At 39.2% G+C, this 23,122-nt stretch overlaps 1 protein-coding gene and 3 pseudogenes across 12 annotated transcripts in view; 3 read left to right on the forward strand and 1 right to left on the reverse strand.

Moving 5' to 3' along the window:
* The window catches only part of CDIN1 (CDAN1 interacting nuclease 1), a 274,755-nt gene that overhangs the window by 31,085 nt on the left and 220,548 nt on the right, over positions 1-23,122 (forward strand). The window lies entirely within an intron of this gene.
* LOC129014156 (tropomyosin alpha-3 chain-like) lies at positions 2,919-3,738 on the forward strand (annotated as a pseudogene).
* Positions 6,621-9,970, forward strand: LOC129014152 (la-related protein 4-like; annotated as a pseudogene).
* Positions 16,196-17,303, reverse strand: LOC129014157 (protein-tyrosine sulfotransferase 2-like; annotated as a pseudogene).

The following is a 23,122-nucleotide window of genomic DNA, read 5'->3' on the forward strand; positions in this document are numbered from 1 at the left end:
TGCCATTTACTTGGGAAAAAAAGAATAGCTTTCTTTCACATCCACTTCTTTTGCCACACTTTATCTTTGATTTGGATGGGTTTATATATAACTGTGTGTGAGTGTGTATGTGGGTGTGTATTTTTGTTTGCTTTATGTGTAAGCGATAATAAGAATATATGAATCTAGTTCTCAGCTAGATTCTATTTGCATAAACAAAGGTGGGTACCTGCCCTCTGCAATGGCTACTGCCTTAAGAAAATTAAGTGTCCACAGAATTGGTGACCTGTTTTTAAGAGAACCTGTAACATCTTTCTAAATGAAAAATCATTCCAGCAATATTTAATATTGGCAAGTTTCTTCTGCCTGCTTTTAGAACTTATTGGCCAGCCAGGTCAGACATTATTAAAGTTCAAGGGGTCCAGTGGGAAGAGTAATGGTTTTGTGCTACTATGAATTTTAAGTGTTGCCATTTTCAGGTGTTATAGCATCTGTTCTCACATGCCACTAAAAATGTATAGAAGTTTTAGACCAAATTCAGGGTCAAGGTTACAAGAGTGATGATGCTCCTGACTCATTCTTTTAGCATTATGTTACCCAAATTATCTGCATAACATTCTGTAGTAAGATCCTTTTTAACAAGTTATTTGAAAGAACTTATTATAACAAGGCTTTTTTTGGGGGAGGCCTTAGCACTTCTTAGCAATTTGTTTAGGTACAGTTGGAGAATCTGGTTCTGACTGAACTGGGTAGCTATTGACAATACTCAGATAGACAGTAGGGAATCCTTTAGTTCTGAGAATAACTGTGTTTTCTACTTACCAGAAGCAATGCCTTTTGAATATAAAACTCTTGGGGAGGCTGAGTCCTGTGCCACATACTCTTTTGAGAGTCCACTCTCCAGCACATGGAAATTGTCAACAAACAGGTGCTTGATAAATATTTGTTGAAATTCTGAATAAGTGAACTAACCACCTATTTGAAGAGGCTTCCAAATGTGTAGCTATTTAATGTACATTGGTGGGTTTAATGAAATGAAGAGAGACTGAGAAGGAAACTTATACAAAATTATCATGGGTTGGTTGGGTGAATCTAGGTATACCTGCATCTCTTTTGAAATGAAATGAAATGAAATGTCCATACCTCATAAAATCAGCTGTTTTTAAAATTTTCTTAGTATTATCATTATCTTGAAAGAGAATAGGAGAAAGAAAGTTTGTGTTTTGGGAATCAAATACTTTATTCCTAAAGTTGGTAAATATTTTACTAAACGGAATTGATCGTGTCTTGAACTAAAAACATCAGCAAGGCATTTGCCTTTTATCAAATGAATATCAAGTTTTTTTTTGGTGGTATCTCTAGTCCTACACTCTGTTACTCACCAATGGTGTTTGTGAAATGAAGTTCATAATTATTAGAGATAACTCTTAAAGGAATAACATATAGTAGGAATTTAAAATGGCTTAAATTTATTAAGTAAAGTGAATCAAGACAACTTTTAGCCGTGCTACATTGTTCAGAATTATAGTAGCTTCATTTATGATTGTTGAGTTCACTTGGATAGAGTGCTGTTCCCATGATAGAAAATGTAGTTTTCCCCAGGTGTCTGTTTTCTCATTCTTCTAATGTGATAGAATCCTCCAGTTTTGACCAGAACATGACTTCCAAGAACAGAGGCATCCTTGTATCTTTCATGGCCATGGGACTGAGTTCTGGCTATTGCAGAGTAAGCGTAAGTTTCATGTGGCAGCTTAGTTTTATGCAGAGCCTTCCCTAAGAGACAGCCCTTGTCTCTCTTCTTCAGGATCCTTTCTCAGTCTTGCTGTCTGGAATGCACATGCCACAGTCTTAACTGTGGCCTGATAGAATGGTGAGCTGACAGGAGCCTGGGTCCCAAGGACTTCCTGGAGCAAAATTGCTGTGGTGGAAGAGAGAAATCTTACTGGGAAAGACAAACATTTCTGTACTGTATAATCTATAGTTATTTGGGATTGTATCTTCTATCCCTTGTAACCGAACCTCACCCCATCTATTAGAGATAGATGGGCTGGGTTTTATCAGATTGGATTCCTAGGATATGAGATCAGAGTGAGGCTGCATGAGACCAAGTTTGTCACCATATTCAGAGCCATTTTAAAGTGTGTGCCTTACTGATTGCTGGTGAGTCATGTAGCCTTTTAGTAAGCTTGGCATGTTATGATGCTGAGCGTCTTTACTTCCCTTGTTCTGGATTTGGTCTGACTATGTCAGGACTTGTATATGGCTTTTACAGATTTCCTGCAATGACTAGTCTGCATTATCTTCCTGGATGTTGTAAAGATAGAGAGTTGGGTTAGGGAGCAGTTACTGATTATATAATCAACAGGTCACAGTACTCTTTTTAGGCATCATTATTTTTAGTCTGGACATGAACATCTTTTCCCTAAGAAAACGTTTCCATCGATCTCACTATTTGTTGATATCTCTTAAAAAGGTAACAGTTGGTTGCTTGAATTTTGTGATATTGTAGCCATTATCAAAATGAAAGCAGAGGCCAAAACATACTAGGTTTTTGTTCTGTATTTGATATAGCCAAAATTTCTAACACTTAATTAGGAGCACTCACTCTCTTATTCGTCTTGTGAAGCTTAAAATCACTAATTATTAGGCACCACGGTGTTGGGAAGCAAAACGTCTCCTTTAGCAATGGCATCTCTGTTATGTGTTCACATGTTGTCTCAATGCATGTTCATTCGCTGTGTCTGTGAGTTGCAATGTTTTTACATTTTCCCTTAAAATGGGTGTGTGTGTTTGGTATGTGGGTGTGGATGTTAGGGAATGAGAGGAGGAGGGTCATTCTTCACTAAGTCATCACTTGGAAGACTAATAGGTGCAAGTCACTGTGCTAAATATTGATGACATAAAGTTAAAAAGATATAAAGATAAAAAAAGGATTCCCTGTCTTAAAGAACTCAGTTTTGGAGAGGAGGCTGCAACGCTGAGTGGAGGAGGCAGGAACCGGAGCGCGAGCAGTAGCTAGGTGGGCACCATGACTGGGATCACCACCATCGAGGCGGTGAAGCGCAAGATCCAGGTTGTGCAGCAGCAGGCAGATGATGCAGAGGAGCGAGCTGAGCGCTTCCGGCGAGAAGTTGAGGGAGAAAGGCGGGCCCGGGAACAGGCTGAGGCTGAGGTGGCCTCCTTGAACCTTAGGATCCAGCTGGTTGAAGAGGAGCTGGACCGTGCTCAGGAGCGCCTGGCCACTGCCCTGCAAAAGCTGGAAGAAGCGGGAAAAGCTGCTGATGAGAGTGAGACAGGTATGAAGGTTTTTGAAAACCAGGCCTTAAAAGATGAAGAAAAGATGGAACTCCAGGAAATCCAACTCAAAGAAGCTAAGCACATTGCAGAAGAGGAAGGTAGGAAGTATGAAGAGGTGGCTTGTAAGTGGGTGATCATTGAAGGAGACTTGGAACACACAGAGAATGAGCTGAGCTGGCAGGGTCCCGTTGCCGAGAGATGGATGAGCAGATCAGACTGATGGACCAGAACCTGAAGTGTCTGAGTGCTGCTGAAGAAAACTACTCTCAAAAAGAAGACAAATATGAGGAAGAGATCAAGATTCTACCGATAAACTCAAGGAGAGACCTGTGCTGAGTTTGCTGAGAGATCGGTAGCCATGCTGGAAATGACTTGGAAGATAAACAAATGCACCAAAGAGGAGTATTCTGTACACAAAGGATGCTGGACCAGACTCTGCTGACTTGAATGAGCTGTAGAACACCCCAGTCCCACCCTGCTGCTGCTCCTCCCTCTGACCCTGACTCCACCTGAGGCCAGCCTGCCCGAAGCTGACCTTTAACTGAGGGCCAATCTTTAAATGGAAGGCTGCTTTCTCCTTTTGCTGCCCCCTTCTCCCTTGTGTCTTTTTCGCCAAACTGTCTCTGCCTCTTCCCAGAGATTCCAGCTGGGCTAGAGGCTGAGCACCTTTGGAAACAACATTTAAGGGAATGTGAGCACAATGCATAGTGTCTTTAAAAAGCATGTTGTGATGTACACATTTTGTAATTACCTTTTTTGCTGTTTCGTAGCAACCATTTGTCAAACATTCCAAATAATTCCACAGCCCTGAAGCAGCAATCTAATCCGTTTCTCACTTTTGGAAGGTGACTTTTCACCTTAATGCATATTCCCCTCTCCATAGAGGAGAGGAAAAGGTATAGGCCTGCCTTACTGAGAGCCAAATAGAGCCCAGGGAAAGACTGTACTATGGGAAGCCTCACTGCTGTCTACAAAGTACTGGCTAAACCAGAAAGGTGATTCCAGGAAGAGTTAGCCAAACAACAACAAAAACAAAAAATGTGCTGTTCAAGTTTTCAGCTTTAAGATATCTTTGGATAATGTTATTTCTATTTTATTTTTTCATTAGAAGTCACCAAATTAAGATAGTAAGACCTCTGAGACAAAATTTTTGTCCCATCTCTACCCCCTCCCAATTGCTTACAGAATGGATCATGTCCCCCTTATGTTGAGGTAACCATTTAATTGCTTTCCTCCTCCTTGAAAGAAAGAAAACTGTTTTTGCCACTGATTTAGCCATGTGAAACTCATCTCATTACCCTTTTCTGGGTTTGAAGCTGCTGTCTCTAGAAGTGCCATCTCATTGTGCTTTGTATCAGTCAGTGCTGGGGAAATCTTGAATAGCTTACGTACAAAACTTTTTAAATTTTATATTATTTTGAAACTTTGCTTCTTTGGGTTTGTGGCACCCTGGCCACCCCATCTGGCTGTGACAGCCTCTGCAGTTCGTGGGCTGGCAGTTTGTTGATCTTTTAAAGTTTCTTTCCCTACCCAGTGCCCATTTTCTGGTAAGGTTTCTAGGAGGTCTGTTAGGTGTACATCCTGCAGCTTATTGGCTTAAAATGTACTCTCCTTTGATGTGGTCTTTTTGGGGCCGATTGGGAGAAAGAGAAATCAATAGTGCAACTGTTTTGATACTGAATATTGACAAGTCTTTTTGAAATAAAGAACCAGTCCCTCCAAAAATGAAAATAATAATAATAAAAAGAACAGTTTAATGGAAAAGCAAATGAAGAAAAGAATACTTCAATTAAAATTAATCTGCACAGTGAAGTGTGGTCCAAAAAATAATTAAAGTTCAACATGAGACTTATTTATGGGCTCACTAAATCCAGAAATCTGAAGGGTTTCATGAACTCCTAGCCCAAAGCAATTCTATTGAGAGCCCCTGAAACAGCAGTGCGAGTCCCCGCAACGACCAATGAAAGATTCTTCTACCTACATTTGTGAATGCTTAAAATTTAGTTTTTTAAAAACACAGTCCTTCTCAATTTCTTTTGTTGTTTTTTGGTTTGAAGTTACATGTTGTTTTTCCTCAGTTTTCTTCTCGGGGCATTATATAATTGTCAGAATTCTGTTACAATTCAGGTTTGATGTAGTCATTTTGGAAATTCCGAGGTATCCTCCTTCATATTTTTATTCTAAAAGCAATTCTGAAGAACATTTGCCTTCACAGTGTTTCAATTCAGTCTAACATTGGACCAGTGGGAGAATATAGCAAGAGCATCAATGGGGGAAAATGGATGTGTGTACAGAAAAACATAAGCGGCATGATGTAGCCTCTTCCCTCTTCTCATTATCTGGAATTCACGTCTAATCTCTTAACTACCAGGCTGAAGGCACATCATACACATGGTGGACAGGTGAACTGGAGGCGTTGGGTCTCAGGGATTTGGAGGTGCCACATTAAGATTTTAGAGGCTCTATCCTTTAAGAGCTGGATGCTTCTGTGTATGTTTTGGTAATTTTTTTCTAAGCCTACATTTTTGTTTTTTCTTTTCTTTTTTCTTTTTTTTTTTTTTTTTGTGACAGAGTTTTGCTCTTGTTGCCCAGGCTGGAGTGCAACGGCACGATATCGGGTCACTGCAACCTCCACCTCCCGGGTTCAAGCGATTCCCCTACCTCAGCCTCCCAAGTAGCTGAGATTACAAGCATGAGTCACCACGCCCAGCTAATTTTGTATTTTTAGTAGAGTTTCTCCATGTTGGTCAGGCTGGTCTCGAACTCCTGACCTCAGGTGATCCACCCACCTTGGCATCCCAAAGTGCTGGGATAAGCCTACATTTTCTAGTCTGCATAGAGTAATATCAGCCTTGTGCAAATTCCAGTATTGTTCCAAGAATATAATGCAAGGCTGGGCGTGGTGGCTCACACCCATAATCCTAGCACTTTGGGAGGCTGAGGTGGGCGGATCACAAGGTCAGGAGTTCGAGAGCAACGTGACCAATATGGTGACCAATGTGGTGAAACCCCGTTTCTACTAAAAATACAAAAATTAGCCAGGCGTGGTGGTGCATGCCTGTAATCCCACCTACTCAGGAGGCTGAAGCAGGAGACTCACTTGAACCCGGGAGGCAGAGGTTGCAGTGAGCCGAGATTGTGCTACTGCACTCCAGCTTGGGTGACAGAGCAAGACTTCGTCTCAGAAAAAAAAAAAATAGAAATGCAAATGAAATGTAAAAGTATTATACCTTTTAATATTTCAGAATGAAAACTTATTTAACAAATTTATTCTGTTGGGGCACAGGCCGGTGTCCCAGTTAGAGTTGCAGCACTGGGAATGGTTGGGCCGAGCAGAGGATGACATGTTGCTTTTCGTGGAGCAGGTAACATCTAAAGGAACTGGTTTAAATCCTAATGCCAAAGTATGGCAAGAAGTTGCTCCTGGGAATACTGATGCCACCCCAGTAATTCATGGAACTGAAAGCTCTTGGCATGAAACAGCAGCCACATCGGGTGCTCATCCTGAGGTTAATGCAGAGCTCTCAGAAGATATATGTAAAGAATATGAAGTAATGTGTTCTTTGTCTTGTGAAACCACAAGAAATACTACAGGCATTGAAGAATCAACTGATGGGATGATTTTAGGACCAGAAGATCTGAGTTACCAAATATATGATGTTTCTGGAGAAAGCAATTCAGCAATTTCCACAGAAGACCTAAAAGAATGTCTAAAGAAACAATTAGAATTCTGTTTTTCAGGAGAAAATTTGTCAAACGATCTTTACTTGATATCTCAAATGGATAGTGATCAGTTCATCCCAATTTGGACAGTTGTTAACATGGAAGAAATAAAAAAGTTGACCACAGACCCTGATGTAACTCTTGAAGTGTTAAGATCTCCCATGGTACAAATTGATGAGAAGGGTAAAAAAGTGAGACCAAGTCATAAGCGTTGTATTGTGATTCTTAAAGAGATTCCTGAAACAACACCAATAGAGGAAGTGAAAGCTTTGTTCAAATTGAAAACTGCCCCAAAGTGATAAGCTGTGAGTTTGCACGCAGTAGCAGCTGGTATATCACTTTCCAGTCAGACACAGAAGCACAATAGGTTTAATCCTTAAGAGAAGAAATTAAAACATTTCAGGGCAAGCCAATTATGGCAAGGATAAAAGCCATCAATACATTTTTTGCTAAGAATTGTTACTGATTAATGGATTCTAGTATCTATAGTCAGCCCATTCAGACTCAAGCACAGTATGCCTCCCCAGTCTTTATGCAGCCTGTATATAATCCTCACCAGCAGCTCTCGGTCTATAGTATTATTCCTCAGTCTTGGTCTCCAAATCCTGCACCTTACTTTGAAACACCACTGGCCTGCTTTCCCAATGGTAGTTTTGTGAATGGCTTTAATTCACCAGGATCTTATAAAACAAATGCTGCTGCTATGAATATGGGTCGACCATTCCAAAAAAAAATCTGAAGCCTCATTTTAGGTCATCCAGTGGTTCAGAACACTCAACAGAGGACTCTGTATCATTGGGGGATGACAATTGAACAGATCTAGTTCAAAAAATTTTTCAACTGAAAGCATAATCCTACAGTAACTGGGGATTAGGAGCAAACTTAACTTTAAAAGGAGACTTCCACTTTGCAGATGGAACAGAGTAGGGACTATGGTAGGGGCAGGAGAACTCTTTTCAGAGGTCGAAGACGACGACATGATGACAATCTCAAGACCTCGTCCTTCAACAGCTGAATCAAAGGCTCCAACACCAAAGTTTGACTGACTAGCCTCAAATTTTCCACCTTTACCTGGAAGTTCATCAAGAATCCCAGTTAAACTCATTTTGGAGAATAGGATGTCTGATGTTGTTAAAGGTGTCTACAAAGAAAAGGATAATGAAGAGTTGAGAGTTAGTTGCCCAGTGCCTGCAGATGAGAAGACAGAATGCACTTCTGCCCAGCAACTCAATATGAGTACCAGTTCTCCATGTACAGCTGAGCCTACTGCATTAAGCACAACTCAGCCCAAAAAAAAAGGATCTAATAGAGGATTCCTCTGTTCAGAAAGATGGTCTCAACCAGACGACTATACCAGTTTCTCCTCCAAGTACTACAAAGCCATGGAGGGCAAGTACTGCTTTACCATGTAATAGTAACATAAATGTAGCTACACCGTGGCTCTACAGGAACCCTGAAAGTTAAGTTATGCTGAAGTGTGCCAAAAGCCCCCTAAAGAGCCATCTTCAGTTCTTGTGTAGCCACTATGGGAACTTTGCTCCAATGTAATGTCTCCCACCAAAAACAAAGACAGTGAAGCTCCTGAGAAGTCCCTTGAGTAACCTAATGAGAAGCCAGAAGCAAGGGCGAGTAAGGATTATTCTGGCTTCTAAGGCCATACTATTCCCAGGGGAGCAGCTGGAAAAATCAGGGAACAGAGATGCCAGTTTAGTCATAGGGCTATACCGCAGGGAGTGATGGCAAAGAGCAATATGTGCCACCCAGATCACCAAAGTAAAAAACAACAAAACTATTCAAAAACTTCTCTCTCTTCCCATTCAACTTGAGCTGTAGCTATATTGAACTGTTTTGGAGGGGAGAGGGTAGCCAGGAAGGAAACAGGAGAAAGTACATCCTTAAATCATTATGGATTTTGGAGTTGTGAGTGATAGGATCCCAAAATTCATCTCTATCTATCTATCTATCTATCTATCTATCTATCTATCTATCTATCTATCTATCTATCCATCCATCCATCCACACACACATATTAAGTGTATTTTTTCTATTTTTGTTTTTGGTTTTAATTTGCAGAGATTTGCTGCCAGGAATCAATTTTGAGGGTTCAGTTTTAGCTTGGAGGAAAAAAAAAATTATACATCCTTCAGTATAGGAGATGAGGGAGTGAGAGGAAATATTTTTTGAAGAAACATTTCTGTAAAATTAGAAATTACTTTTTAAAATCTATTTAAAGTTTGGCTTGGAGAATGCCATCTCTGACTATATGGCCTTGTATTGCAAAGCAGATTAGTGGCTGGGATGCCTGTTGTGAGTGTGAGTGTGTACAAGAGTGATTGAAGCAAAATCTGTTGTCATGTTAGTAAATGATTTGAAAACTGAATGTAAAACTTGAGTAGTTTTTTTTTTTTTTAGTTTGCAATTGAGTCTGTCTTTTTGACCTTACTAATATTTCATTCAACAAGTTGTAAAACTGTGATTGTACTTGGACATGTGACTACTAATCAGTTTGATACTCAAGGAAAGAATGGGGGTTCTTTAAAAAATTGAAAATTTCGGCTGGGCGCGGTGGGTCATGCCTGTAATCCCAGCACTTTGGGAGGCCGAGGTGGGCGGATCACGAAGTCAGGAGATCGAGACCGTCCTGGCTAACACGATGAAACCCTGTCTCTACTAAAAATACAAAAAATTAGCCGGGCGTGGTGGCAGGCACTTGTAGGCCCAGCTACTCCGGAGGCTGAGGCAGGAGAATGGCGTGAAACTGGGAGGCGGAGCTTGCAGTGAGCCGAGATAGCGCCACTGCACTCCAGCCTGGGCGACAGAGCGAAACTCCGTCTCAAAAAAAATAATTAAAAAAAAAATTAAAAAAAAATTGAAAATTTAATCTTGGACCTCAGTGTGTAGGTGAAATATATTTCAGAGGCTTAAAATTCCCTGTGATTCCCCCTGCTAAAATGGGACACAAATTTTTTTTCTTATTCCATATGTTACTCTCTGTTCTTTGACTGCCCACCCCCAAAAGCAAAATAACCAACTACTTACTGAATTATATTTGTCATTGCTTTGACCAGTCTAGTCAAATCATATAAATTGTTCTGAATTTCAGAATTGAACATTGAAGTATTTACCCTTCTGTTCACACATTTAGAATTTTAGGTCCCAAGATGGTAGGGCGGACTGACCCTACAGTAATTTATTTGCTGTCAGTGTTAAAGATGAAACATTGTAACTGACTCTTAAGTGTTAAATAGTGTAGAAGTAAAATATTATTATTATTTTTTTAAAGGCTTAATTTTGGGGGGGACTTATTTCTGTTTACAGTGTATTTATCACCTTCCTTTCCTCCTCTTCTTCCCCCACACCCAAAAAATACAGTTTGGAATTCACTGAAACAGAACCAGCAAGTCATGAGATTTTTTAGTAAAGATGAGAAAGATGGTTGAAGAAAATTAATGCATAATTTCTCAGTGAATAAAGTTGTAGCTCTCATATACTAAATACACAAGTTTACATGCTGTTATTTAGAAAATGGCTAAAATATTAAAAGCCATGTTGTGTTCATCTGTTTTAAGTCATACCATGTTCAGAGTTCTATGTAAGGTGGGTTTTATTTTTCTTGTAAGGGATAGTTTGTAATAGTAAGAACTGTCCCATATGTTAGATTATGTGTGTACAATTACGTGTAAATTGTGAATACTAGAAAGCACCATTGTGACATAGAGTAAATGTCTTAGTAATATATTAAAGTGAATGTAAATGGTGGTTAAAATTACATTACTGTGAAATTCACCTTCCAACTCTAAGTTAAGCTTTGGAGATACGTATTAGCGGTTAACTGTTAAGAGCTTTGAAAACACTGCACGTATCTGTACAAGCCAGAATTACTATTTCTTTGACTTATTATTAGCGTGGCAGTTGCTTTTGATTTCGTTGTTTTATGACTCGGTGTACTATATTTCCTCAGTTTGAAACTATTCATTTCTACACGCTATTTTTTAAAAATCACCTACTAGGTGAAACATGCAATGGAACTACCTGTGCTGCAATTTGGGGGAAGTTTAGGTCCTTTAAAAAAATGTATTAATCATTGACTACATCTATGATAAAAGTGCTTATTTTGGTTGACTAAGATAATGCAGTTGGTGGAAATGATAAACATTTTAAGTGTTAACATCCTTTGAATGCATTGGATTTCAGAGAATAAACATTCTGTAAAAATAAAAAAAAAATTTATTCTGTTGGCCTCCCTTTTAGATGGGCAAATTCCTTGGTGCTAGCCATTCAAAATTGTGTGAAGGGCAGTATCTGACATAATTATAATATTTAGGGAAAGCTTTTGTTGTTTGACCTGACAACAAGTTCAGTTTTTTTTTTTTTTTTTTTTTCCTCCAAGGGCTTTTAATAGAATTGCTTTGGTCTAAGAATTCATGATAGACTAAATGAAATCCTTCAGTCTGCTGGATTTAGTGAGACCATAAATTAGCCTCATGGTGAATGTATCTTTCTTTTCCCTGTTTCATTTGACACAATTCATTGAAATGATGACTACCTATAAGTGGTTAGAATTTTATGTGTGGAAAACTTGAAGAGAAAAACTTTTCAAAGTAAAGTGTTTGTTTCTTTCATCATGGTGTCACCTGCTTTTGATCTTTTTCATTGTGCTTATGCTTAAAACTAGATTTCAATATATGTTCTTTAATGGTAAAAGTTTATATGCAAAATAGGTCTTCTGGCATTTTTACTGTCACGTATAGAGTGAAGCTAGTGGTGACCCAGTTTTTCTCATCGGGCTTGAGGGAGGGGTGGGGACAGTTGGACCTGCCTGTAGACCTCCTTCTCTGCTCTTTAACTGGTATAGAAGTGGTAGGAAGGAAACCCAAGCAGGTGTCTCATTGGCATGCCATTGTGGAGTAGAGAGAGGCAGTGTTCATAGAAGCACAGCAGCTGTGTGGACTTCTGTCATGGGGAGCAGGGCCCAGCAGTCAGGTTAGCCTTGGGGACTGGTTCCTGGCATGAGCAAATTCTTGAGTAACTGTAATTCTAGCTAGATTTCTAAAGACAAGATCTTCATACACAGAGAAGCTGGGAAGCAGACTGTATTTCACCTCAGGGGCCTGTGGTTATAGACTTGAGGAAACATGAGGAGCCAGGGTAACAGCAAATGGGACTTATCCTTGGATGCCAGAGTATTTGGCCAGTGCTACTCACTGGTCTGGTTAGGGCTGGTCTGGAAGTCGTGGGCAGACCCCAGGGTGAGGTCAAGTAGCTCTAGCAGGAACCAGGCAGAGCCTGGCCTTCTAGTAAGGGGCAGGGAGCACTTCCCCAGGTGGGTCCTGTCTTGAATCATGCTGGTGTTTGTATCGGGGAGGCAGCCTTTCTGGCTTCCTCTGGTCTGGGGAGGCCATTTTGATGGGGAGAAGAGAATTGAAGCTTCTTATATCAAATTCAGCCATTTCTAAATATTGAGACACACAGTTGTATAGAGCTGCCAATGTGCAGGGCACACATTCAAATTTGGGGAGAATCTAACATAATCTAATGCAATGTAAGCTGTGGTTCTATAAAATTTTGCATTTTTTTTAGGGCTTTTGCAGCTTTTGGGGGCTTTCACAGGATGTGAATTTTGTATTTTTTGATTGGGTTGTGTTATTTTGGGAACATACGTGAAACTCAGTCACATTTTTAGGATATTGTATATATGCCAAAGGAAATGTATGTTTTTCCTGCTGAATTTTTATTTCTTGTATAAATAACATTAAAACCAGTAAAAAAGGATGAATAAATCACCTATAAACCCAAATCCATACTTTTTTTTAAAACAATTGTACCTTCTCTTTTAGATCTTGGGCATATTCTTATTTGAGACTGTAATTTTAAACATACTGTCAATATAACTTTATATATTTTTTACTTTAAATTATATTTATTTACAGCCAGTAGTTGCATGTTAACTTTATCAAATGATGAACTCAGATCTGCCAAGTTGAACTTCAGTAGTGAATGGTGGGTTTTAGGGTGAAAATGGCTTTGTGTGCAGGCTCCATTCTTTTGGCAAGTGTTGCAGTGGGGGTAACCAGTTGTTGGATGCCATGGGGGAGACAGCTCAGTACCCTGGACAGGGTCCTGGAAGTTGCTGTACTGTTTCAGGGGAGCACTCCTATGGTGTGGTTGGAATGCTGTTTTTGGTTATAAGGCCTCTGAACTCGACTTTCTCGTCCTGTGGTAAATTCCACGAACTGTCTAAAACCTTTAGTAAATTTTGTTTTTTGTTGAAACTCAATTGAGTAGATTAAGTTGTTTGCAACTAAGCATCTTGTGAAACATTGACATATTGGTTCTTGAAAGTAATTTGTTTTATGATTTGGAGGCAGTGATTCAGAACCTAGAGTCTAAGGCCAAACTGCCTACATTCACAGCCTGACTGTGTCAATTTGGAGAAGATACTTCACTTTTCTCCCTTAGTTTCTTAAGAAAACACTACTATTATTATAGTGATGATAATTAAATGAAACAGTACCTGGTAGCTAATAAGTGTTCCCCCAGTGTTACCATCTTCATTATCATGATCATCATGACAGTAGGTATTTATTGAGCACCTACTGTTTATTAGAGTTCAACAGAAATGGGGAAAAGTTACAAATAGGATATTCTAGCAAAATTTAGTATATAACAAAGCCTAATTGTATTGTGCATAGTCTTAATGACAGCTCCATCTCTGCTCATCCTCTGGTTTCTCTTAAGACACATAGAGAAATAGGGAAGGCATTTGTAGCCATCTAAGATTGGATTTATTGGAATGAATAACATTAAGTGCTGAGAATAACTGACAAAAGGATTTGATTGTGAATCAAGAATAAAAGGTTGTGGTAAGATTTAAAATTTTGTGTTTAATAAGAGAAGAGCTTAATGCATTGTAAGGCATTCCATTTGTTGTTTTAACATTGCCAGCATTTATTATTAAAGTGGGTGGTTGTAGAATAATTATAGTCCATATCATGATGATGATGTTGTTTTTAGAGAAGATTGAAAATCTATAGTTTTTTCAAACTAATACAGTAAGGAAAACATGTCATCTACTGAGGCTTCAAATAGTCTGCTTGACCTCCTGAGAGTACTACTGAGATTATTTAAAGGAACTGCATATTCAGGAAGGTACTTTTATGCAAATTTTTGCATTTCCTTGTTAAATTCTTAAAAGTATCAGCTTGGTAATTGGGGGTTGGGATGGGAGTAAGAAGCAGAAGACAGGGAAAAAGTATGAGATTATTAATACCATTATTTTAATATAACTAAGAATTTATTTGGGAAGAAAGTGGTAAAGATGGTAGTTATACCTACAATTTTTATAAATTATAAGAATTACAAAGTGAAAGTGACCAATCATTTTTATGGGTTTTATATGAGGTTTCTGTGACCTATTAAAGTAAGAAAGATTAGTGGGGGCAGAACATATATTTTTGTGCAGAAAAAGAATAAGGAAATATTTAAATGGTTTTAAAAAGTATATTAGGCTGGGTGTGGTGGCTCACGCCTGTAATCCCAGCACTTTGGGAGGCCGTGGCAGGTGGATCACAAGGTCAGGAGATCAAGACCTTCCTGGCTAACACGGTGAAACCCCGTCTCTACTAAAAATACAAAAGAAAAATTAGCCAGGTGTGGTGGCGGGCACCTGTAGTCCCAGCTACTTGGGAGGCTGAGGCAGGAGAATGGTGTGAACCTGGGAGGCAGAGCTTGTAGTGAGCTGAGATCGCGCCACTGCACTCCAGCCTGGACGACAGAGCGAGACTCCGTCTCAAAAAAAGAAAAAAAAAAAAAAGTACTCTAAACTTTTTTACTTTGTGAAAAGGCTGGAAAGTAACTGTGCTTATTAGACATAGACTAGTAGCATTATGGTCATGGAATTAAATTTAACTTCTAGATGTTCATTCACTTATGATTGCATAGAGTTAGTAGGATGTCTTAGGTATTCTAGCAGGATTTCATACATTGAAGAATTCTCTGATAAGAGAGATTCATTCATGACATTTTCTGTATAAGCAAAACCAGAAAATATTTGAAATTTAGGGGAAAAAGATTCGACACCTTGGAGTAAAATTAGATTACTTCATAAAACTCAACATATATAGCTAACCTGATGCAGCCGCAAACTTGTTTTCTGTGGAAGTTTTTAGAACTTGCTTTTTCAAGAAAGAGACTCAGAGTTGAACTCGGGAGAGGTTGGCCCAGTCCTGGATCTTGAAGAATTAGTTAGCTAGCTGGGAATATTGGAGGAATAATTAATCATCAACTCTCAGAATTAATCATAGCTCTCAGTTATGTAAGGATCCCCAGTGCCTTAGTGTGCTCAGGCTGCCATAGCAAAATACCATAGATTGGGTAGCTTAAACAACAGAAATTTGTTCTCTTGTTGAAATGTTGTCATTTTCTTAATTTTTGTATTTAATTACTGGATTATTTTGTTACCTTTTATTTCACTTTTAAGCATTTTTATCAGATTACAATATGTAAATTTATTCAAGATGAACTACAAAAAATAGTTTATATGTTCTTAGAGATTATGTATTTTATATTGGGTACATCTCTGTTATTGTCATCAGGATATATTTAAATATATATTAAAATTAGATATGTATGTTAAATTGCATGTATTAAATATTATGTGATATATATAATTTATTTTTAAATTTTTGTTTATTTATTTTAAGCCCCTGTTCACTTTATTCAAATCATTTTTTTTTCTCTGCAAAACTAGCTAGAACTGATGAGGAATCAGGGAAGGCCTTATATATTAAATTCTTAAGTAGATTCTTAAAATTCAAAGTAAGGATCTGTAAGAGAAGCACAGGCTGTGGGCCTTGTTCCAGCAAACAAAGCCACAAAGGGAGTCCTGCAAATTAAGGAGGATGGCAAATCCATTTCTTAAAAAAAAAAAATAGTTCTTGAGGGGAAAAATATAAAATACCTAAGTTTCAAAAGCCAGACGAGTTCCACACTCATTACTTTCCACCCTAGGGTATCCAAAGATAGAGTTTCAAGGTATGTTTTCAATGATTCAGTTTTGCAAACATATGCAAATATATTCCTCATTAGCCATCCTGTTTTGGCGACTAATAGCAAGCAATATGCTTGGATAAGGGGTCCAACTTCCACTTAAATGCAGTTTCTTCTCTTCTGGGCAACAAAGCCATTTGCAGAGATCTGGAAATCATGAGCTTCCTAAGTGGGAGGAGGTGCTATTCTGGTTCACCTGAAAATATCCTTTCAGATTGACTGGTGTTTTTTAGTCCCTTACTTGGTGTGTGTTACTGATGATGATGAGGGTCAGGGTTGCTATAGTGGAAGTGGGGGTCGGGGAGGGTGTTTGCATAGGGGTCATGGCTAAGCTGAGCCAGCATGGGACAATCTGGGCCATGTCTGGCACCATGTCCCCAGGGATGTGGTGAGTCCACTTGGAGAGCACTTCCAGGTTCACAGGCTTGATGACCTCATCCGTGTACCACTGGATCTTAGACAGGGAGATGCCATCCCACTTGCCAGTGAGGTCTTGATGTTGGAGGACAGCATTGCTCCAGGTGATGCTGAGATGGTCCAGGATGAATCTGAGGAAGCTCCTAGGCTGCAGCACCAGCTCCTTGTAGTACACGAGCAGGCACTTGTCCTTGCCCACCTCCATGCACTGCACTGAACATACATCACCTCTATGGCCTTGTTCCATTTGGTGAGGTAGTTGCCATAGCTGCTGAGGTCGAAGCCTGTGTAGTGACCTTGCAATAGTGACCTTGCACGCGATCAAGGAGTGCAAGGAGACATGGCTGTCCTGAGCCATAAGCAGGAACTTGGAGTTGGAGAACAGGTGTGACGGGTAGACCAAGGATTCAAGGACTTGAGTCTGAAGTGGTCCTTGTTGGAGAGCACATGGGCTGGCTCCCTTTGCTTAGAGATCACCTCCAGGATGAAGGCCTGCATGGCAATGTCCAGCACCTCGTCAGTCACGCCTGCCTTGTCCAGCTGTAGTTTCTTGTGGCCAGACTTGGACCAGGCCTGGTGCATGGCCAGCACACAAGGGATGATGTGCATCTCCTTGCTGTGGTGCACCTCAAGGTGGGCATCCAGCCCAGTGAGCATCAGCATGGTGCCGCTGCAGAGCATACTGCCCATGAAGATGAGTGGCATGGCCTTGCTGTAGTGGTACTCCACGTGGTCCATCCGATCCACAGGGTCCACTCGGGGCTCCACCTGCCAGCACTGCCTGGCACATTAATATCTGCTGCCCCAGCTGGACCAACCATCACCAGGGCTAGGGCACAGCCAGCCCGACGTGGCAGGCCCAACCTGGGGACTCACTTCAGGGACTGTAGCGACAGGTCATTGGGCGGCCCACCGGGTTCACATCTTGCATCACATCAGGGAGGCGGTCCCACATGCCCAGTGACTCCTGGCTCAGCAGCTGCCCCTGCCGGAGAAGTGGGAGGCCTGTAATTTTTTTTTTTTTTTTTTTTTTTTGGTATCAGGTCAGCATGGGTTTATGGAACAATGGCTACAGTAAATGTGTGAAACATTATAAATATTATTTTTTCCCAATTTTAATTAAATTTATTTTTGACTTACATACAGTTAAATTCCCTCCTTTTCTATACAGTTCTGCAAGTTTTGACAAACACATGGAGTTGTGTAGCCACTACCACAGTCAAGATGTTGAACACATCTATCATCCCCTAAAAATTCCGTTAGCCCTTTTGTGGTCAGTTTTTCCCCCCTGCCCTGGTGCATAAGAATCACCTATCTGCCTTCTGTCACTCTATTTTTCCTTTTCCAGAATGCCATAGAAATGGAATCATGTGGTAGATAGCCTTTTGAATTTGGCTTCTTTTACTTAGTAGAGCACATTTGTGATTTCTCCATGCTATTACTTGCATTGTTGCAGAGTAGTATTCCTTTATATGGATGTATCACAGTTTGTTCGTCCATTATTGAAGGTTGTTTATATTCTTTCCAATATAGATGAAGCTGCTATAAAAATTTGTGTGTAGGGCTTTGTGTGGTAAATATCTAGAAGTGCCTCAGGATAGGTAATCCCCATAATCTAACTCAAACCTAATTTAGGTAAGATTTGGGAGTTTGAGATGATGCTTATTTAGATGACATTTTGAACCTGAGTTGATTCTGTGATGAGTTGGGACTTTGGGGGATGCTGGGATGGGGCAAATGTATTTGGCATGTGGGTCAGATATGAATCTTTGAGGCCAGAGGGTGGATGGTGGTGGCCGAAAAATAAGTCCCTTAAAGATATTAGGTCCTAAGCCATGGAACTTGTAAATGTTACCTTACATAGACTTAGAGTCTTTGCAGATATAATTAACTTAAGGATCTTGAGATGGAGAGATTATCCTGGAATACCAGGATGGGCCCTAAATGGAATTATATGCATCCTGAGAAGAGCAAGGCAGAGGAAGTTTTTACCACACATACTTAAAAGGCAATGTGAAAATGAAGCAGAGAGAGATCTGAAGATGCTGGTCTTGAAAATTGGAGTGATGTGCCCACAAGCTAAGGAATGCAGGCAGCTACCAGAAGCTGAGAGAGATGAGAAATGGATTCTCCTCTAGAGCCTCTGGAGGGAGGATGGCCTTGCTAACACATTGATTTTGGCCTACTGATAAGGGTTTTGGACTTCTGGCCTCCAGAACTGTGAGAGAATAAATTTCTGTTATTTTAATCCACCAAGTTTTTGGTAATTTGTTACAGTAACCATAGGAAACTAAAGTGTGTGACCATGGTAGGATGTTTAGTAAATTTTTATTTTTAAGATAAAGTCTTGAGAAAGTAAAATTAATTTGTTTGATTTTGATAAGTAGTTGGTTTAAGAAGCCATCTGAAGTGGGTCAGAACTGATCATCTTTTTAGCACTGAATGTTACTGAGGAAAAACTTACAATATTATTTGGTGCTATTTTTAAGACTAAGGCTTTTGTGGAAGAAAAGGCAAAAGGATACCATGGAGTAGAAAGATTATAATTATTTGTTAGTGGTTAACAATTATCTCGCTCGTGGTAATAATATCATAAAGTGCCTACTAAATTATGCTGAACATTGCTTGTTAGAGAAGTGATTTTGTCACTTGAGTAAGAATTGATACCATTACTCTCTAACGTCTCATTTTGTATTCTAAACCCTTTTGACAACTACCCTTTGAAAGCTAAATTTATTTCTAGAATCCAGTCACTTCTGTTTTCCTCTGCATCAGGCTACCATGATTAAAATCTTGAAAGCCAAACAAATTATTCAATTTGAAGTTACTACAAAGAGGTGGGGAGAGACGGGTGCTTCTAGGTCTTCATAACCTTCTTGTCTATTTTCTTGTGATAACCGAGTTTAAGCCAGGGACCTCCTAAAGCAAATATGTGAAGAATTGAAATTGTGAGGTTAAATATTTTGTATATGTGCATACATATGTATGTATATTATTTTTTAGATAACTCTTCAGGTAAAGATCTGATGGCTCTTTCAGTAAATATCTGGATTAAGTCTTATATCAGAAAATACGGTAATTTAGGAGAGGCTGGAATTTCAGCAGTGAAATAATTGTGTTAGACCACGAGATGGTTATTTAACCTCTGTTGGAGGAAGTAGTACCTTACAATCACTGGTGAATAAAAGAAGTTAATTATTTTCCTTGATATTCTCACTCTGTGGTTTGATTACTTTAAAGGCCTAGAGGTCTTCAGAAACAATTTAATCACGTAGCTATTGACCTAGAATAGAACTGCTACAATAGGCCCACATAAAAATGTCCACTGTCAATATGATTATAAGTTATTATTATTAGGACCAAGGCGCAGTTTTTTGATAAACTCTACTTAAACATCTTAGGGCTGTAAGTAGAGAGAAATTTAACAGATTTAACTCTTGGATTTGCAGAACTGATAAAATCATAGAACTTTCAAGATGAAACTGGATTCTAAAGAAGTTACCAATCAGTTTACAGATGGTGGAATTGAGACCTACAAATATTAAGTGATTTTTCCAATTAGATTTTAAGCACTTCAAGAATAAAGACAATATTCCCTATTGGTGCTCCCTTGACAATACAACTGTTGATGCCACCCTCCCTATTGTTTAATACGTATTTGTGGAATACATAAAGATGTTGTCTTAGTCTGTTTTTGCTGCTAGAAGGGAATACCGGAGGCTGGGTATGTTATAAAGAAAAAAGTTTTACTTGGCTCACAGTTCTACAAGCTGTACAAGAAGCAGGGTGCTTGCTTCTGCTTCTGGTGAGGGCTTCAGGAAGCTTCTACTCATGGCAGAAGGCAAAGGGGAGCTGATATGTGCAGAGACCACATGGTGAGAGACGAGGAGGAGGGGAGAGAGAGGAAAGAAGGGAGATACCAGGCTCTTTTTAACAACCAGCTCTTCAGAGAACCAACAGAGCAAGAGCTCATTAATATGAAGACTCACCCAGCCACTTATGAGGGATCTGCCTCCATGACTCATACATCTCCCATTAGGCCCCACCTTCAACACTGGGAACCAACCTTCAACATGGGATTTGGAGGAGGTCAAGTAAACCAAACTATAGCAGATGCCTACCAGAAATTTGCAAAAGAAAACTAGTATTTCGAAGGACTGAACAATGGTCCTATATCAGGAGAAATGATACATAACCTGGAAAAATAATCCCTTTTAATGTTGTGAGGTCACATTTAAAATTTTGTATTTATAATGGAAAAAATGGAAGTCATAGAGGGAAAGAAGTTCATAATTTTGATCTTCTATTTTTTTAAGAACGGCTTTATGGAGATATTTATGTACCATAAATTTCACTCTTTAAAAATATATGGTTCACTGGTTTTTAGTATATTCACGAAGTTGTACAACCATCACCACTGCCTAATGTCAGAACATTTTCATCACCTCCAAAAGAAATCCCATATTATCAGTCACTCCCGATCCTTCTTCTCCTTGTCCCTGACAACTACTAATGTACTTTCTACTTCTATTGATTTTCCTATCCTAGACATTTCATACAAATAGAATCGTACAAGATGTGACCTTTGTGACTGGATGTTTCCATTCATATATTTTACAGATTTATCTGAGTCATAGCATATATCAGTACTTCATTTCTTCTTATTGCTGGATAATATTCCATTGAATGGGTATATCACATTTTATTGATCCGTTCATCAGCTGATGGACATTTGGGTTGTTTCTACCTTTTAGCTATTATTTATAAAGTTGCTATGAGCATTTGTGTATAGACTTTTGTTTAGAAGCATGTTTTTAGTTTTCTTGGGTATAAACCTATGAGAAGAATTACTGGGTCATATGATAACTGTGGTTTTTAAAAATTTATTTATGTATATTTATTATTCATATTATTTGAGACAGGGTCTTCTTCTGTTGCCCAGGCTGGAGTGCAGTGGCACAGTTCTAGCTCACTGCAGCCCTGAACTTCTGGGCTCAAGTGATCTCCCCACCTCAGCCTCCCAAGTAGCTGGGACTACAGGTATGCACCACCACGCCCAACTAGCTTTTTAAGGAATTTTTTGTAGAGATGGAGTCTAACTAGGTTGCCTAGACTGGTCTTGAACTCCTCAGCTCAAGTGATTCTCCTGCCTCGGCCTCCCAGAATGTTGTGATTACAGGTGTGAGCCACCATGCCTAACCATAACTCTGTATTTAATATGTTGAGAAACAAACTGTTTTCCAAAGCGGCTACACCATTTTGCAATCTCACCAGCAATATATGAGGGTCCCAGTTTCTCTACATCTTTGCAGCCTCAAAACTACAATCTCTTGGACATTCTGCTCCCTAGTCTCCACCCCTCTGAAGCACAGAGAGGAGCTTTCTCTGAAGTTCTCTCATCTAAGGGAAGTTCCTTCAGAAGGAATGTGATTGTCATGAATAACTTCCCTGAAATCTACACTAACCAGAGAAGATGACTCATGTCACAGAAGAGGAGACTGACAGGTCTCCATGCCCAGGACACCACACCCAGACAGACTTTTCACCAGTACTTCTGAGGGCTGCCACCTGAGAGACTTTATCTGCATAATAAGATGATCTTTGTTTATATTACAGTTCCTCCCCTTGCCCTCCCATAGTTCAACCATCTGGCCTTTCTCTGCATCTCACGCTTTGTGGGATCCCCCATACATATACATGTTATAAGTGTGTATACCTTTTCTTCTGCTAATCAATTGTCAGTTTATTTTATAGACTCTAATTATTGAATTTCCAGAGGGGAAGGAGAGGGTTCTGTCCCCTCTGCAACATATAGGGCAAGAGAAGACTGAAGAGACCGCATTTAAAAAGATGACTGATAAACATTTCTTACAAATCTATTATTTATATGGTGTGTTGAAGTTATTAGGATTACTCCAGAGAAAAATGGCCAGAAGCCTGGTCTTGTGAGTGAAATTAAGTGTCACACAAGCCTCTTATTCTTTACCTGATTTATGTTACGACTTGTTCTAAAAAGTTAATACCTAAATTTAATTAGAAATGAAAGAACTATAGGTATTTAAGACTCATTAAATCAGAACATTTAGAAAAGGGTGGGACTTAGAGCGGAAAAGAATCTTAAAGATCAATTTATCCAACTCCTCCTCAATTTTGTCCTTCTTTTCTTTTTGCCTGCCTAATTAATTTTGTTATAAAATATAGCACAAATATAAAAGAACAGAGAATGATAAATGAACCCTTTGAATATACCTCTTTTTATATTTGCTTCAGGTGCTTTTTACTTTTACACAAATGACATATTCCAATACTGTTCTACGTTTTCTTTCCACTTTGATTTTTAGTTTTTTAATAAACTGTTGTAGGTATGATTGAATGTACCTCTCTGTGATTTCTTTCCTCTTCTCTGTCACCTGAGGTAACTCTTTTCTTCAGTTTAGTGCTTATCAGTCTCATATTTCTTTTACCACATCCATATATATATTCACAAAAAATAGGGCATTATATTTTGCTGTTTGATACTTTATATAAATGGTGTTAAATGTGAATGTAATTCTATAATGTGCTTTTTTTGGGTAAACACTACATTTTTTGACATTTATCTATGCTGATACCTGGTTAGCATAAGTTCTCCACTTGTTATTGCTTTCCAGAATTTGTT

Source organism: Pongo pygmaeus, chromosome 16 (assembly GCF_028885625.2).
Source record: "Pongo pygmaeus isolate AG05252 chromosome 16, NHGRI_mPonPyg2-v2.0_pri, whole genome shotgun sequence".
In the NCBI taxonomy this organism is placed as follows: domain Eukaryota; kingdom Metazoa; phylum Chordata; class Mammalia; order Primates; family Hominidae; genus Pongo; species Pongo pygmaeus.